At 42.2% G+C, this 15,563-nt stretch overlaps 1 long non-coding RNA gene across 1 annotated transcript in view; it reads right to left on the bottom strand.

The window, feature by feature from the left end:
• LOC118977275 (uncharacterized) overlaps positions 1 to 15,563 on the bottom strand; it is a 66,234-nt gene that overhangs the window by 16,640 nt on the left and 34,031 nt on the right. Inside the window, exon 2 of the long non-coding RNA XR_005064490.1 lies at positions 2,604 to 2,609. This is a non-coding gene — a long non-coding RNA (uncharacterized LOC118977275). The remainder of the gene's footprint in view (positions 1 to 2,603; positions 2,610 to 15,563) is intronic.

Genomic DNA, 15,563 nt, shown 5'->3' with positions numbered 1-15,563 from the left:
AGCTCCCTGAAGACAGTGCTGGGTGAGGAAGGGAAGCCCCAAGTGGGGGTCCGTGCCCTCCTCTGCTCCGCCTTTAACTGAATGTGCAACTCTGAGCAAGTGAGCCCTCCCACCTTGTACTTTCCTATATTAAAAAGGAAAGGTTTTCCCACAGGTTAATCTTGTAAAAATGGGGGAAATTATAGTGTCAGAAACAATTCAAAAGATAAATGATTGCAAAAAAACCCCAAGCAATGAAATTATTTGCAATACTTATGAAAAGGATTAACATCCCTAACAAAACATCTACAAATTGGTAAAAATAAAAAACACAGATAATAAATAGGCAAAGGACATAGTAAGTTTCATGGGACATGGAAAGAAAATGACCAATAAATAAGTGACAACATGCTCACAAGTGGTCAGGAAAATTAAAAATCAAAGCAACATTGGGACACAATCTTTATTAATGCATGTGAACAGCAAGCAGGGAAAAAATGGTTACTATCTGTGACAGACTCCGGCCAGCAGAGTCCGCCTGTTGTGGCTGATGATGAGAATAAATGCAGAGGCAACAACAATCCTGTGGGGAAAAAGGGAACAGGCACAACTCTCAAGGGGAGAGTGCCTCTGGGTGCCTCGGTCACTCCCTCAAGAGGGGAGCACCTTGACCCTTGCCTAGACAGGCTTTTATTGTTTTCCTGGGGTTTTACATCAGAGAAAGGTTTATTACCTATTATAAAGAATATTATTGTCTACATTTTAGGTACAATCAAGGAAATGAAAATAACACGCAGAGGGGAATGGTGATGAGCTTAGCTCTGTCCTTGGGCAAATTCACACAAGCTTTGGAAATACCTTGAAGATAGACAATACACATTTGTTGTTTTAGACCAGGGTAATGGAGTTTTAGCAAGAGCAAGCCATAACAATCTGTGTGCATTTTCTAGGCCTGATTCCCACGGGAAAACTCAGTTTGAAGGTCCGGCTCATGCCCACCACTTCGATTCTGTAGGTTTTCCATACAGAGCTGAGTCACATTTGCCAGGCCAAGACAAACCGGTCCCCTGCAACTATCCAGTGCTGGTGAGAGTGGAGGGGCACTTTCAGACACTGTGGTGGGCGTGTGAATTGCTGCAGACTCTTAGGAAAGTAACCTGACAATGCTTATCAACTTCCCTCATTTGCGGGAATCAGACCCTATAGGAATACAAGCAATGTTGTTTACAAATCCATGTATGGAGATTTTCACTGCAGAGTGGGACAACAACAACAGAAAATAATCTGAGTCCCCATTCACAGGAAATGGTTGAATAAATTACATCAGTGGTTCGCAGCCAGGAGTGATTACGTGCCCCAGGGGACATCTTGCAGTGTCTGGAGACATTTTTCATTGTCACAACTGGGGGCTGAAGGCCACCTGCATCCAGTGGGTAGGGGCTATGAAGTTCACTAAACATCTTATAGTGGACAAAATGGCCATGTCAAACAAATAATAATCCGGCCCCAGATATCGAGAATACTGAGGCAGAGAATACTGAGGCCAAGAAAACTGGGCGTATGTGTGTGTATATATACCAAAGATTAGTCCCCGAAATAATATTAAGAAAAGCTACAGAATGATTTATAATATTATTGTATTAAAATATTATTAAAGAATTCAAATTTCTTTATTTATTTACCTATGTGAACATGGTGTAAAGCGCAGAGGAATTTGTGCCAAACTGGTACCACTGCTTTCCTAGGCAAGGGCCAGGGGAAGTGGTAGGGGAAGAAATACCACCACTTGACCCCCCACAGACACACACAGACACGCATGTGCTCCTGGTCACCTGTTTTGGAGGTGGCTGAATTAGAAGTATATAGGACACTTTTTTAAAATTTGTATTCCCTGGATGTAATCTGGATCAAACACCATGGATCTGAATGTTTCAAAAGCTTTTGAGTCCCCCCCACTCCGCCGCTGCCCAAATTATCCTTTGAAAAGACAGAGCTGTCTTCTTTTTTAAGTCCTTATATCTCATGCCAGGGAGCACCCTCAGTTACTTTATTCTGATAGCAAAGAACTGTTTGCGGGGGGCGGGGGGTATGGAATAAAGTAGCCTGAAAACTGGGAACGATGTTTCCAGAGGTCACCCAGCAGAATCTCATGTCCTGACGCGACAGAGAGCGAACACTCTGGCCCCTTCATTCCCTTATATGGGCGCCGAACCCGCCATAGGGGCTCCTCTCCCATGACCTCACCCAAACCCATTACCTCTCAAAGCCCAGCCTCCAAATACCATCACAGTGGGGACTAGGGCTTCAACCTAAGAACTTGGGAGGGACACCAATATTCAGCCCACAGCAATGGTCCTGCCGTAGCCAATTAGCTCCTGCCTTTGCCTCCCGAGGGCAGGTGGTATTTCCCAGCAGAGGATTGTAATATTTTAGCTGGTATCAAGGTGATAAAGAGGAATTGTTGGGGGGTATCCTAGCAGGTGATATGGTGAAAACACTCTGCAATGCTAACTCAATTTTTTGCAATACTTGAGAGAGCACGGATGAAAGGAAAGACAAAACAGTGTGGGTCAGAAGCTGGGTCCTGTGATGCTGAAGTGTATACTGTTCTGTTCTTCTATCACCTGTCACTCATGGGAAGTCAGGTACCTGGGGAGGTGCTTTGATACTTTGAGGCCAAGAAGGCATCTGTTAATGCACCAGGCATGCTGAGAAAAGCAAATCATCTTTCAGTGCACTTACACCGGTGAATAAATGCAGCTGTTAGGCATGAGGCACCAGGGAGAGTGGGAGGCAAAGGAAAACTGTCTTAGTGAGCTTCAGTGTCTCAGCCTGGCCTGGCCACAGCTGTAAGACAGTAGGGAATAACTCATTTTCAGCTTGGCTCCCTGTTCTGTTCAATGAGATTGTTGAGACCCGCCTTGAAGAATGAGGATTAGAAATAATCCAAGAGAGGTTTAAGAAGACACAATATGATATTAATAATTTCAATAATTTTGTTATTTATTTTTATTTTAAGAACAAGATCAAATAATTTTTTTCACCTACAAGATCTTAATACAATAAAAGTCCACTTAAAAGCTTTCATCATTTTTTGCCCTGGCCGCCAGTTGATAGAGCATCATCCCATACACTGAAAGTCATGGGTCTGGTCCCATCCCGGGGCATCTACAGAAAGCAACTGATCTTTCTTTCTCACACTGATGTGTCACTTTCTCTCTTTCTGACTCTCTCTCAAATCAACAAACATATCCCCAGGTGAGAATCGCAACAACAAAAAAAGCTTTTCAAGGGATTAATTGGATGAAATGAAAGACAGAGAAGTCTCAAATGATTCATTAGTAAAACTATCCTTTCAATTATAAAATGACTTTTCCAGGAAATCAATAAAACTGCTATTACCAGGACAAATAAATACCTAAAGGATCTTTAGACCTTTCCTGTATCACTTGTAAGTTCATCTTTTTCAAATTAAGTTCAGTATTCCAAATATTAAATTGGTTCTCAAAATGTGTAAGTTGCTTCACTAGGTACTGGGGATAGTGAGATAAACTGGAAACAGGACAAAAATGGGACATTTAAATTACCATGAAAGCAGCTGAAGGGATTGATAATAATTGACCTACATAGTGGTAATTAAATAGAAACATGATGCTACCAACAATACAATGCAATTTCTTTCTAGAATGAACATTCATTTGTTATGATCAAACATTTTCTTCTTTCTGTACTTGGAAATGTTGCTTTAAACCAGAGATTTTCAACCTCTTTTATCTCATGGAACACATAAACTAATTACTAAAATTCTGCAGCACATTAAAAAATATATATTTTGCTGAAATGGCAAAAATAGGTATAATTTTGATTTATTCACACCAGAGGTCTATTGTTGTGTTGGCTGTTGTCATTTTTTCATGTGACAGTCTAGGGGAAAAGAGGTCAGTGCCCCTAACTAAACAATGAAGTGTTGCATGTTTTGACAATTCTTGTGGCACACTGGTTGAATATTGCTGCTTTAAACTCATATAATTCTTATATTCAAGTTTCATAAAATAGAACACATCGAGTCACTGATTATTTATGATAAGTATATAAATTCAAGAATTTAACAATTTAACATAAGCTACATTATTGTTTACTGGGGCAAATAATACTTGTAAATAAAGAAAATTAATCTTCATATTAATCTTATTTTTTTTTAAAAAAACCGCAAGTGTCCTATATCCCTTTTGGCCAGATCAGTGGCCTCAGGCCAGCAGCAGGACAAGACGAAAATGAATTCCTAAAAGTGAGTGGCTGTTAGATGGATGTTAATGTTACTTGTATTGGCTAAATAGGAACTTTCAGAAGAAACACTAATCTACGCTATGAAGATTAATGAGCAAATGCTGGTTAAAGTTCTATTTTTAAAACTCAAGAGATTACTTTTTAAAACTCAAGATTACTCTTGATTACCTGAGATTACTCTTGAGTTTTAAAAAGTTAACTCTTTTTTTTTAATTTTAAAAAGGATTGTGTTTATGTCTCTTTAGAGAGAGAGGAAGGGAGGGAGAAAGGGAGGGAGAGAAACACCCACGTGAGAGGGAAACATCGACCCGCTGCCTCTCACGGGCGCTGAGAGCTGCTGGAGTCAAGGCCGGCCCGCGGAGCCCTCGGTGGAGCCAGAAAAAGAATGGCAATGAACGCTGCACAGGCCTAATGGTACGTTCATTTGTTCATGAGGAAATTACAGGGGGTATATTTATAATCAAATAAAGTTTAACTCTCCACCTCTGGATAATGAGAAGTTACTGTGGAAAGGTTGGTGAATTATAATAATAAACACAGCTGCGCTGATGCAGCTAACGCAGGTGTGCGAGTTAGTAATGCTAATGACATCTGGCACTTTTTCTTACTGCATCCCGAGAGGAGATTCCCTCTGTAAGTGGAGTGCGCAGAGAGAAAGACATGCCCTCGAGGTTTCCTACACCAGTGCAGTGTTTCATGTAGTTATTTAATACCAAGTGAACTGAATCCAGGCTGCCTTTCATTTGGGTACCTTCCACAGTCCACAATGAGTAAGGTGCTTTAAGGTATTTTACTCATGACATCGTCACAGGAATCCTGGATGGCTGGTACTCTCTGCCATTTTACAGATGAAAAGGCTTGGACTCAGAAAGGATGAATGACTCACACAAGGTAGTAAGCTCGTTAGCAATTTTAGACCTGTGTGCCTGAATGAGCAGTGGGGACGCATGGGTTCTGCTTGCCCAGGGCTCTTCCCTCTCCTGTGGTTCGGCTGGGTTGACTCTGCCGCTCCCAGGGTTGGTGTGGGACCCAGGGCACCGCTGATCGGGTCATCATGTCCTTCTTGGCGCAGTGGCCACAAGTGTCATGTGACAGAACCACAGCCTACCAGAGAGACCTGCCTGGCTTCTCCTGGAGAAAGCGAGAGGGACTTTTTTCTGCTGCACTGAGATTTTGAAGGCAGACGGCTGCCTTCAAATGGCTGGTGACCTCTTGCTACTGAGAGAGGCTGCTAAGAACGGAGTCAACACCGTGGAAAGGGGAGCTGAGAGATGAAGGGAGAATGGTCTTAATGACATCTTTGAAGTGTCTAAATGCAGACACCCCTCAACTCAGAGAACCTATTGACTTTTCCAGTATATACGAACATTAATTCCTTTATTTCCTACTCTATTTAACTCAGACTCCAAAGCTCAGAATCTTTCCATTGGGTCCCACTATTTTAATTATCAGAGAAGAAAAACCTCCAAAAGGAAATTAAAAAAAATTTATATAATAACAATTATGCACACAATTTTGTTTATGATATAGTCTCTAGCTTATCTAACTAAACGTAGTTTTTAAAATCATTTTAAGAGATTTTGAGTAAAAAAGACTTGAATAATTTTGCCATAGGGTAAATTATTGAGTATGTCATAAAATCTTATTGGGAAATTTCTCAAGACAGTCTTTTATACATTAATAATAACTTGCTTCTTTACATACTAGTCTACCTGCCACCTTCATTATAAGTTAATAATAAATGACATGAATTAAGAAACTTTGTAAAACCAAGAAAGGAATCATCCCACAAATATAAAACATATCTCATTAAGATTATTTCTAAGAATTACAGAAATTAGTATAAAGGACACATGGAGAACAACCAAGGGGGGTGGAAATGGGAGGGAGGTGGGGAGCATGGGGGGTGGGCTGGGATGGGAGTGGGGGACAGAAAACTGTACTTGAACAAGAATTTTTAAAAAGATTATTTCTAAGAATCAGATTATTGGCAATTATAATATTTCTCCACAGAATATGGCTCAATGGCAGTGGACGTGTAAGTGAAGAAGAGAAGCGTCCAGGACACTAGCTCCTTCGAGGTCAATCTAATGATTGAAAATGTACATATATCAGGCAGACTAGAATAAACTCGGCCAGGCAGTTAAAAAAAGAGGTCCCAAAAGTAAAGGGGCCTTTGCTTTTGTGTGGATTTACATTTCCTCGTGCTGCGTGTGCAGTGTGTGTTGGGGGCTCTGCTCCGTGCAGTCACTCAGGGATCGAGGCGTCCTCATCTGGTGGCTGCACCGCCCAGCGAGCCTGGCTCTGTAATCTGCTGCGGCAGAGGAAGCGAGAGGATGAAGGTGCCCATGCCAGCTGTTAAGTATTTGTGCTAGAAAAGACATACATCCCTTCTGCCCCCAGCCCGAGGCAAAATTTGTCACAAATCCCAATTTTAACTAAGAGAGAGGCTGAAAGACAGCCGTGAGTCACGTGAAACGTAAGGTGAGCAGTAGCTACGTCTGTGCTATCCAAGAACAAAAGAGTGGAATGAAAGCCACAGTGCCCCTCTGACTAGACTGTCATTATACAAAGTCATAGGGACATCTTCTATTTATCCATCTGTTTCGGCTTTTTAAAAAGTGAATTTCTACACCAACCAACGGGCTGTAGTAAATGTAGACGTTTACGATAACCAATGGTCCTGGAGTCTGTGTCACTATACCTGGTAACTGCGTTGGAGGTGAATATACCTTGACTCAGCTAATCAAGTGGTCATAACTGTGCCTGTGTGTGTTCGAGGCAGAGTTCAGCGGATGTCTGATCTCAGTGTCTGGAGAACATGAGTGTGCTGGCTTGGTCTGCCTCATCTCGATGGATGTGAGAGAAGAGGGAATATTCACACCTAAGGAGTAATTCAGGAAATCCTACAGTGTATTTTTATTCAATTTGTTGGGGAAACTGACATTGGTTAATAACATTTTATGTTTCAGATGTTCTACTTTACAAATATGACATCTGTGTCCTCTATTGGTATATTTCTACAGAGCTCTGGATGACAGAAATTTTTATCTTGTTTAGCAGCCTGAACTCTTAAAACTGGTCTAAAGCTGCCAATAGTTCTTAAAGGGAACTGTACTGTCCCTAGGGAGTGTTTTGAAAATTTGTTTTGGTAGCATGGTAGTGTGTTTGGGGAGTTTTTTGTTTTTATCTATTAAAATAATTGGAAGGCTCTACTGGCATTTAGTAAGAATAGTCTAGAGGAGTCCTGCACCTCTAGACATTCAAAAGTCTCAACTAACATTTAAGTTTATCATTTTTTGAGCCTATGCAACCAAAATATACCTTACATATATAAAAAATAGGGGATGGGGCTGGACTTTCATTTTTCTTGAATTTCCCAAGAATGTTACCATTGTATAAATGGAGGGGAGGTTGCACTTTGCTGTCTTACCAAAAATTGTTTTTTTATTTTAAAAATTCATGTTGCCCATGGTAACACTGCTAATGATATTTGCATTCATAATGACTCTCCACATGCACAAAGCATCTGATGACATTTCTGTATCTTCTACTGTGGTCATGCTGGCTTAGTTACATATTTCAACACATATTATCTCCACTTCTTATACTTCAAATATTGAATGTTTTTCAAAATTACAGAGTAGTCAGTAATATCTGTGAAATTGGTTTTAGAGTTATAAAGGAACATTAAAATATTTTCTACGAAGGGGTGGATCTGCTAAGTTGGGAAGTCAGGGCACTATGATGTGATGTTTAAAAGCATGGCATTCGGAGTTAAATGGCTCTGAGCTCAAGCCGAGTTCTGCTGCATCACCTCAGGCACGTAATTTATCTTCTCTAAGCCTTAGTTCTCTCACCTCTATAATGAGAGTACTACCTGTTACATGAATTATTTTGAGGGCTGAGAGAGTTAGATGTTTAGCTTAGTTTCTGGCCCTTAGCAAGCAATAAATAAATTATGCTTATTATTTCAGTTATCATCACTAATAAAGTTCAAAACTCAACATAAAACATGTAAAAGCCAAAGCCCCAGGATATGAGAGGTCTTATCCAGCCATGTCAAAATGGCTAGCTTCTTTTTTCTCTCTTTTCCTTGGGGGTGGAAAGGTATCTGTTTCCTCAAATTCTAGCTCGGCCCTAGCAAGTCAACATGGAGAGTGAAAGTTTTGGCGTATCTAGATGGCATCTGGGCTCCTCTGTCAGTATATTTCTGCCTTCACTTTTCCTCTTTAAAAAAACAGTTACTGCCCTGGCTGGTGTAGCTCAGTGGATTGAGCGCGGGCCTGTGAACCACATGATTGTGGTTCGATTCCCAGTCAGGGCACATGCCTCGGTTACAGGCCAGTTCCCAGCAAGGGACGCATGAGAGGCAACCATACATTGATATTTCTCTCCATCTCTCCTTCCCCTCCCCTCTAAAGATAAATAAATAAAAAATCTTTAAAAAAAAAACCAGTTACCTATCTGAGCCCATGCTACCAGCTAACTACGTGCCAGCCACCCTGCCCAGGCTGCCATCTTGGGGGACTGAAAGGGTGGCTCCACTGTTACCCACCCTCAAGAGCTCACTCTCCGAAAACAGTCAGCTCTGCTCTACAGACTGAAATGAGCTGCCACTTTGCTTTAGGGTCAGACACAATACAAGGTTTTAATGATCCCATTAGTAAAATATGCTCTGTATGATTAGCAGTCTAGACTAAATTGGGCAATTCTCCTCAGAGCCTTCTCTTCCTCCTAAATTTAATTTCATATTGTAGCTGCTAATTGGACTAAAAAGACACATTTCCAACTCCTAACCTGAATCCTTGAAGACTTAAGACATAAAACCTGGACTCTTTTTTTCTTCCTCTCTGGTCACCTAAAAAACTGTGTGATGCCAAAGACAGTACACCAAAGCTGAAGTTTCTAGGTCTTTAGCCGATTTTGGTGTTAGAATATGTACAAAGTAGTTCCAATGTCATTAGAATAACTAAAACTGATCTCCTATTTTTTCCTGTTTAACTTCCTGTTTTTTCCTCAACAGTTGGCCAGAACATTAAAGGGTTAAAAAAATTGAAAGAGGAAGGAGGAGGACGATTTCAAAAAGAGACTTTTGGAGCTTGCTTTTCTTCCTACCTGCAAACTGAAGACTATAAGATGGAGGTCTGAGACTTTGTAAGGCTCATCTCCTTGAATACTCACCTTAATCAGTTTTAAGAAAATTGCTGCACTTCACAGGCAATATCATAATTCAGCTGCCCTTTCACTGGATAATTAGCAGTGAGTAATCACCTATTCCAGAGAAACAGGCATGAAGACATGATTGAGCCCCCAGTTGGGCTCCCAGTGATTACTAACTTCTCTGCCTCCAAAAAGAGTGGGAAGAGAGAGACTGATGCTCCCTCATTCTGCATATTGAGCTGCAATGAACCCCGTCTCAAAAAACAACGTACCCATTCAATGAATATGTTCTTAGCTCCTAACCACATAACAAATACTCTTCGAGGTCCTGGGCATATGGCAGAGGAAAGCAAGGCAAAATCCCTTGGTAGAGCTTATATTCCAATGGGAGAAGATAGACAATAAACAAAATGTATAAGTACATGTGATATTGTATCAGAAGGAGATAAAATCTGATAGAAAAGGCAGGGAAGGGTGTTGGGAGTGCCAGGAAAGCGAGAGGCAGTTTTAGGATGAACAGGGTGGACCCACTGGGACTTGAGACACCTGAGACTTGAAGGGGCTGAGGCAGTGCGCCATGGAGACCTCTGCAGAAAGAACATGTCAAGCAGGCAGAGCGAAGCTTCAATGGAAAGGCCTGTTTGAAAAGCAGCACAGAGTTCAGTGCAGCTAAAGGGTGAGCGAGGGGCTGGTAAAGGTATGGCCGGGTTGGTCATGGCGACCAGATCCCATGGGGCCTGCGGACTCTGCTAAGGATTTGATTTTACTCTAAACGGGGAGTCACAGCAGAGTGTTGACGAATGGACTGACATGACCTGACTCAAGTTTTGAAGGATCACTCTGGATGGAGAAAGGCCTGGGAAGGAAAGGAAAAACGCTTTTTCCTCTACCCTCTTTTGGTTCAGTGGCTGGGGCCCTGCAAATCATACTAAAAAGAGACATCAGCAGGATAAAAGCATGTAAATTTTACTTGATGTTAATTTTTATGCAATGAGGGGAGTCTTCCTAGGAAAGAAGTGAAGAATCGAAGAAGTAATAGGCCTGAGAGCTTATGTGCCATTTTCTTTAGCAAATAGCAATCGATCAAGACATGACAAGACAAAGGAAAGGGGATTTTAGGCCCCCAGGGGCTGCAAAGTGTGGAGAGGTAAATATGTGGTGGAAACTGAAGAAAATGAAAGAAAAGGGCTATCTTAACATTCGTTCATGCAGGTTGACCTGGGTGCCAACTTTTCATCTCCTTCATTGCCATAAAGCTCCCCCGGGGGAGGGAACTCAGGGCAGTCTTCATTTCTCCAGTGTCTGCTTTCAGTCAGGGGAGGGCTCCAGAAAGGCTTGTTTCGGAATCTATTGAACCTCAAATGTCTTCAGCTCAAAATACTCCTTCGGCCAAAGTGGCATATTTCAGAGTGGAATATCCTGATCCCCTTTAGCCTGCATGAGGCTAAAGGACAAGGACATGAGGTGAGGACAAGGACAAGAGGCTCCAAAAGTAACTCAAGCAGGAGATGACAGAGGCTGGGACAGTGAGAACAGGGGAGGAGGTGAGGGATGACTGGATTCTGGACAAGCTTTGATAGTGGAGCCAGGAAGGTTTCTAGTCATGCGGGAATGGGGTGTGACAAAGAAGAGGCTAGGATGACTCGAAAGTTTTAAAAGCCTGGCATTCACAATCATCTAGGCTAGCTGAGAGAATAAATGGTTTCAGTTCGAATTTAAGTGTGTTACTCCTGGAATCCATTTGGCTCTGTAGACAGAGGTTAGGAACATTTCTTCATCCCTAGAGGCTTCTAACTCCCCTTGAACGATGGCCACACCAATGGGCCCGCATAGTAATGTTCCACAGCAGCCACGCAGGCTGCAGCCTGTTTACAGTTTCCAGGTTTCCCCGCTGAGACAGACAAGGGGTCACCCTCAGAAGTCTTTGCTGTCTTTATGATCTCACCATAAATGGACATTTGAGTGTAGAGGGTCAGTGTTTATTTTTAAAAATATAAGTGAAACCATTCACTCATTTTGTAACGAATGTGAGCAAGAGAGGACATTTTCTCTTCATCACTGCTGTGGGAAAAACTCACACAGCTCTTGGACCTACCAGGTTCTAGAAATTTGCCGACGCCTTCCCAGAGTGAAGAAGATGAAAGGGAAGCCCCTTTGCCACCTGTGCTAGGTTTCTTTGCTGGCCTTGACCAGGGAACAGCTGTCTGATCTTAACAGAATCTACTTGTCACCAAGAGGTAAGGCAAGAAAAAAAGATTATTGTTCTTAATACTTATGCTTGGAACTATTACAGCTAATTTCCATATATCACACGAGACAGAAGACCTGTCATTAATTTGGAGACAAAGATGGAGAAGCCTCTGTCTTGGCCATCTTGGCCACTCTCAGATTCCCAGCATCTTACAGAGTTTCTTGGACATAGTAGACGCCCAGATGCTAAACAAATGAATGTAAGGAAGATGTTACCAATTTCCTCCTAATTTGCTAATTTTCTCTAATGTAGTAGCAGAATAAGGTAAAAAGAACTCAACTAAGGGTCACCGTGATATAAACGTAGAGGGAAGGGAGCTAATGCTTATTGAATACATGCTACGTGCCATAGGCCAAACTAAGAACTCTCCACCTATTATGTTATTTAACCCTTTTCACAATTTACTATAAGTTACATATCACCATTTATTTTTTACAAATGGAGAAAGCAAGGCTCAGACAATTTCAGTAACTTATTCAAGCCCACTCTGCCTGCTTTCAAACACTATGCACATCGCACTGTACTCTGCCCTCCAAAAACTGACAGACTAGGGATTGACGTGTGTGTTGTTGTTGATTATGATAATGACTGAGAAGTTCAGGAAACGCTTTCTGGAAGAGATGGTATTGCAAGAGAGAGTGGACTTTGGATAGGAAACAATGTAGGGGAAATGCCAAACGCATGGACCAGAACGATGACAGAAGGCGTGGGAAGTGTCTGGAGAGTGTCGGAGGAGCGACAGCGATGAGTTTTAACTTCCTGAGCTTGTTCCCTAATGTGTCAAATGGGGTTCTGTTTACTCACAGGGTCATTTTGCAGTTAAAAAGACATAAACTAAATAAAACTTACACCTGAGGGCCTATTACACAACAAGTACTCAACAGGTCAATAACTATATTTTCTTGGTCGCAAGTGTTATCAAGAAATCTAGGGATACCACTAACTGCCAGGCAGGAGATTTTCTGATTTGCACAAACCCCAGGATATTTGAAGACAACACAAATCCTAACAACAGCACTTACTCTGACACTGAAAGCACACCACGTGCAAGAACTAACCTGTGTGCTTTGTAAGTCTCATCTCACATGATCCTTACAGTAACCCTGTGAGGTAGGCCCTATTATTATGCCCACGTTACAAATGAAGAGACAAACCCTTAGAAAGCCTAACTGGCTTCCAACACTTGCACCAGCTGAGTGTTAATACCTTGCCAGGAAATGGCAAGGTAAGAAACAGGTTTTACGTGCAGCAACTGTGCAGTTTGACGTAATAAAGTGTCTAGCAATGGATCTGGTTATCACTCCAGAGGTCCTTAAACACCATTGTCCTTGGAGGTTTTGCTGACTGCCTCGCTGTTGGAACTACTGGTTTCCACAATTCTTTCATTTCACCCTAGAAATTGTCGAGATGGAACGAGGAAGAGAGAGTCTGAGTTTGAGCCCTTCCCCTCACTTGTCCCTTTCCATCGAACCTGTAAGCCTGCAGCACTCCATAAAGTCCACTGAAACACCTTCTTAGCTCTCCCCACCACCCACCCTGCTTCAGACTCTCTTGTCCCATGTGGTTTCTCTTTGGAGTTTATGTATTTACTTCTCCCTCTCAGCCTGGCTTCTGATGGGCAACTCACTTAGACAATATGCCTATTTTTGCTTTGGTTTCTCCCTAGGACACTCCATAGTTCTCTCTACTCCACACCCCAGAGCCCTGGGAAGGGGGATGTGCTGACCTAGATGCCCAGACCTCATACCTCAGCTGGCTTCCACAGATCTACTCTCTGAGGCTTATAAGGCTGCAAGGCTCCTTACTTGACAGTCATGTTTTGTTCTTCTACCCCTTCCTCATCCCCTCAAGCCCTGAGAGGCCTGGGTGATGCTGCTTAAAGAAAAGACTACTCTCCCTAAGCCCTATAAGCACAAACAAATTGAAGCAGAGGGTTTTGAGGCCCCTGAAACATTAAGTGACAGAAGAGATACAGGCTAGCAGTCACCGTTGTCTGTCTATGAATCTGTGTTTCTGAAATTCAATTATTATAACAACAGTACATGAACAGATCGGCCTGCCTACATCATCTCAGTGTCAGCTCTTGAGATGTGCTGTATATTTCAAAAAAGTAATATATGAAACTTGTACTGAAGTACAGCCCACACTCTTACCTCCTCTTTATATCCCCTCTGGTTACTTTATTAATTTAAAACACACAGAAGCAATGGGCAGGTGATGCAAAAGAAGCCATCTTTCATTTTTTTTTTCATTTTTATCTAGGCTTCCTGAAAAGTTTCATAATTACTCCCCTCCCAACTTGGATAATGGGAAGTTTCCTGCAATTTTTCTTTGGCTTTGCTGGTGTCCAGTTATCAACATTTGCCAGAGAATCAGATTATAATTTCCAGAAAGGCCTCACCCTCTTCTCTTCTTTGTGCCCCTTAGATATGTTTTTTGTGACTTTAAACATATATGTTACAGCTTCATTGAGATACAATGCACATATCACACAATTCACCCATTTAGCAGGGGCAGTCACATGGTTTTCAGTGTGTTCGCAGAGTGCACAGGTGTCGCCACAATCAATGGTAGATCATTTTCATTGCCCACTAGTACCCAGTGGTACTAGTATCCACTAGTTGTCAGTACCCAGTATCCACTAGTTGTCCCTTACACCCTGCCCGGGGCTTCTTCACTTGTCACAAGTGAGCAGCAGAGATTACAGAAATGGCATCACACCTTTGATGAGCTCTTCATTCAGGCGCCATTCCCGATCCGGCTGGGGAGTGGCGCTTTCTCAATGGCTAGAAGCCATTGCATGAAGAGGAGCTTCAGTGAACATGACTTAAGGATGACATTTTAGTACCCACAACCAAGGTCCACAACTAAAACCTTGTCCACAGGGACCCAAGTGCTAGTAAATAGAATATTTAAAACTTTCCGAACAACTGTAATGGTATAATCAATAAAATATATTTTTAAAAAAAAACTTTCCTTTTTTCCAGGAGCCATTCCTGAACTGAAAGAAAGGTTTTTAAAATTCCCTCCCAAAATCCTGTATGCAAAACTGTTTTCCCACGGCCACCTGGCCCACATTGGCACCACTGCCTCTCTCTCAGCCCTCCCACCACTCTGGGTCCTCACGTGGCCCCTGCCAAGGAGGGTTCTCCACCCTTTGCTGCACCACCAGGCTGACATGATTCTACACTGCCAGTCTGCTCTTTCTGCCTGTCCATCCTGCCCACCCTCCCCATCAAATCTTAACAACCATACCTCATTTCCACAGGGCACTAGTGTTGTTGATTGCAGGGAATGGTACTAAGTTAATACGTCATCTACCTACTTGATATAAAATCTTAACCCAGTATATGGAAATCAGTTTGAAAGCTGTTTTACTATTTAAACATGACAATCAATGTTGTGAATAATTGTGAGAGGAAACAAGAGTGGGTAGAGGAAGGGGGAAAAGCTGTGATTCTTTTAGGAGTTAAAAGCATTGGAGATAGAGGTCTGTGTCAGAGGTTGTAACACGAAGCTGGTGGAACAGCAGTGGGTGGAGGGCAAGTCTACACAGGAAGTGCAGAACGATGTCTGAGCCTGGTGACGCACCAAAGCTGGGAACCCTCGGTGAGGAGTGTCGCCCCGCCGGACGTGCTTCCATATTGTTCTTTCTCCAAATGTCTAACTTTTAAAAAAAATTCTAGTGTAGCCTGCTAGAAACAATTTACAATACTAATTAATCTCCATATTAAATGTCAGGGGTGGGTTTGGTGGTGTTAAGTGTGGTGTCGGATGCTGGTGCAAGGTTTCTCAAACTAGAGTGTGTGAAGACTCACAGGGAGCTTGCTAAGGTTTTTGTCTTGGGCCCACCTGCAGAGTTCTAGCAGAGCTGGAGTGGGCC

The sequence above is a fragment of the Sturnira hondurensis genome, unplaced genomic scaffold, assembly GCF_014824575.4.
Source record: "Sturnira hondurensis isolate 20B ecotype Veracruz unplaced genomic scaffold, ASM1482457v3 Scaffold0021354, whole genome shotgun sequence".
NCBI lineage: Eukaryota > Metazoa > Chordata > Mammalia > Chiroptera > Phyllostomidae > Sturnira > Sturnira hondurensis.
Note: the sequence above shows the minus strand (reverse complement) of the source record. Positions and strands in the feature narration are given on the sequence as shown.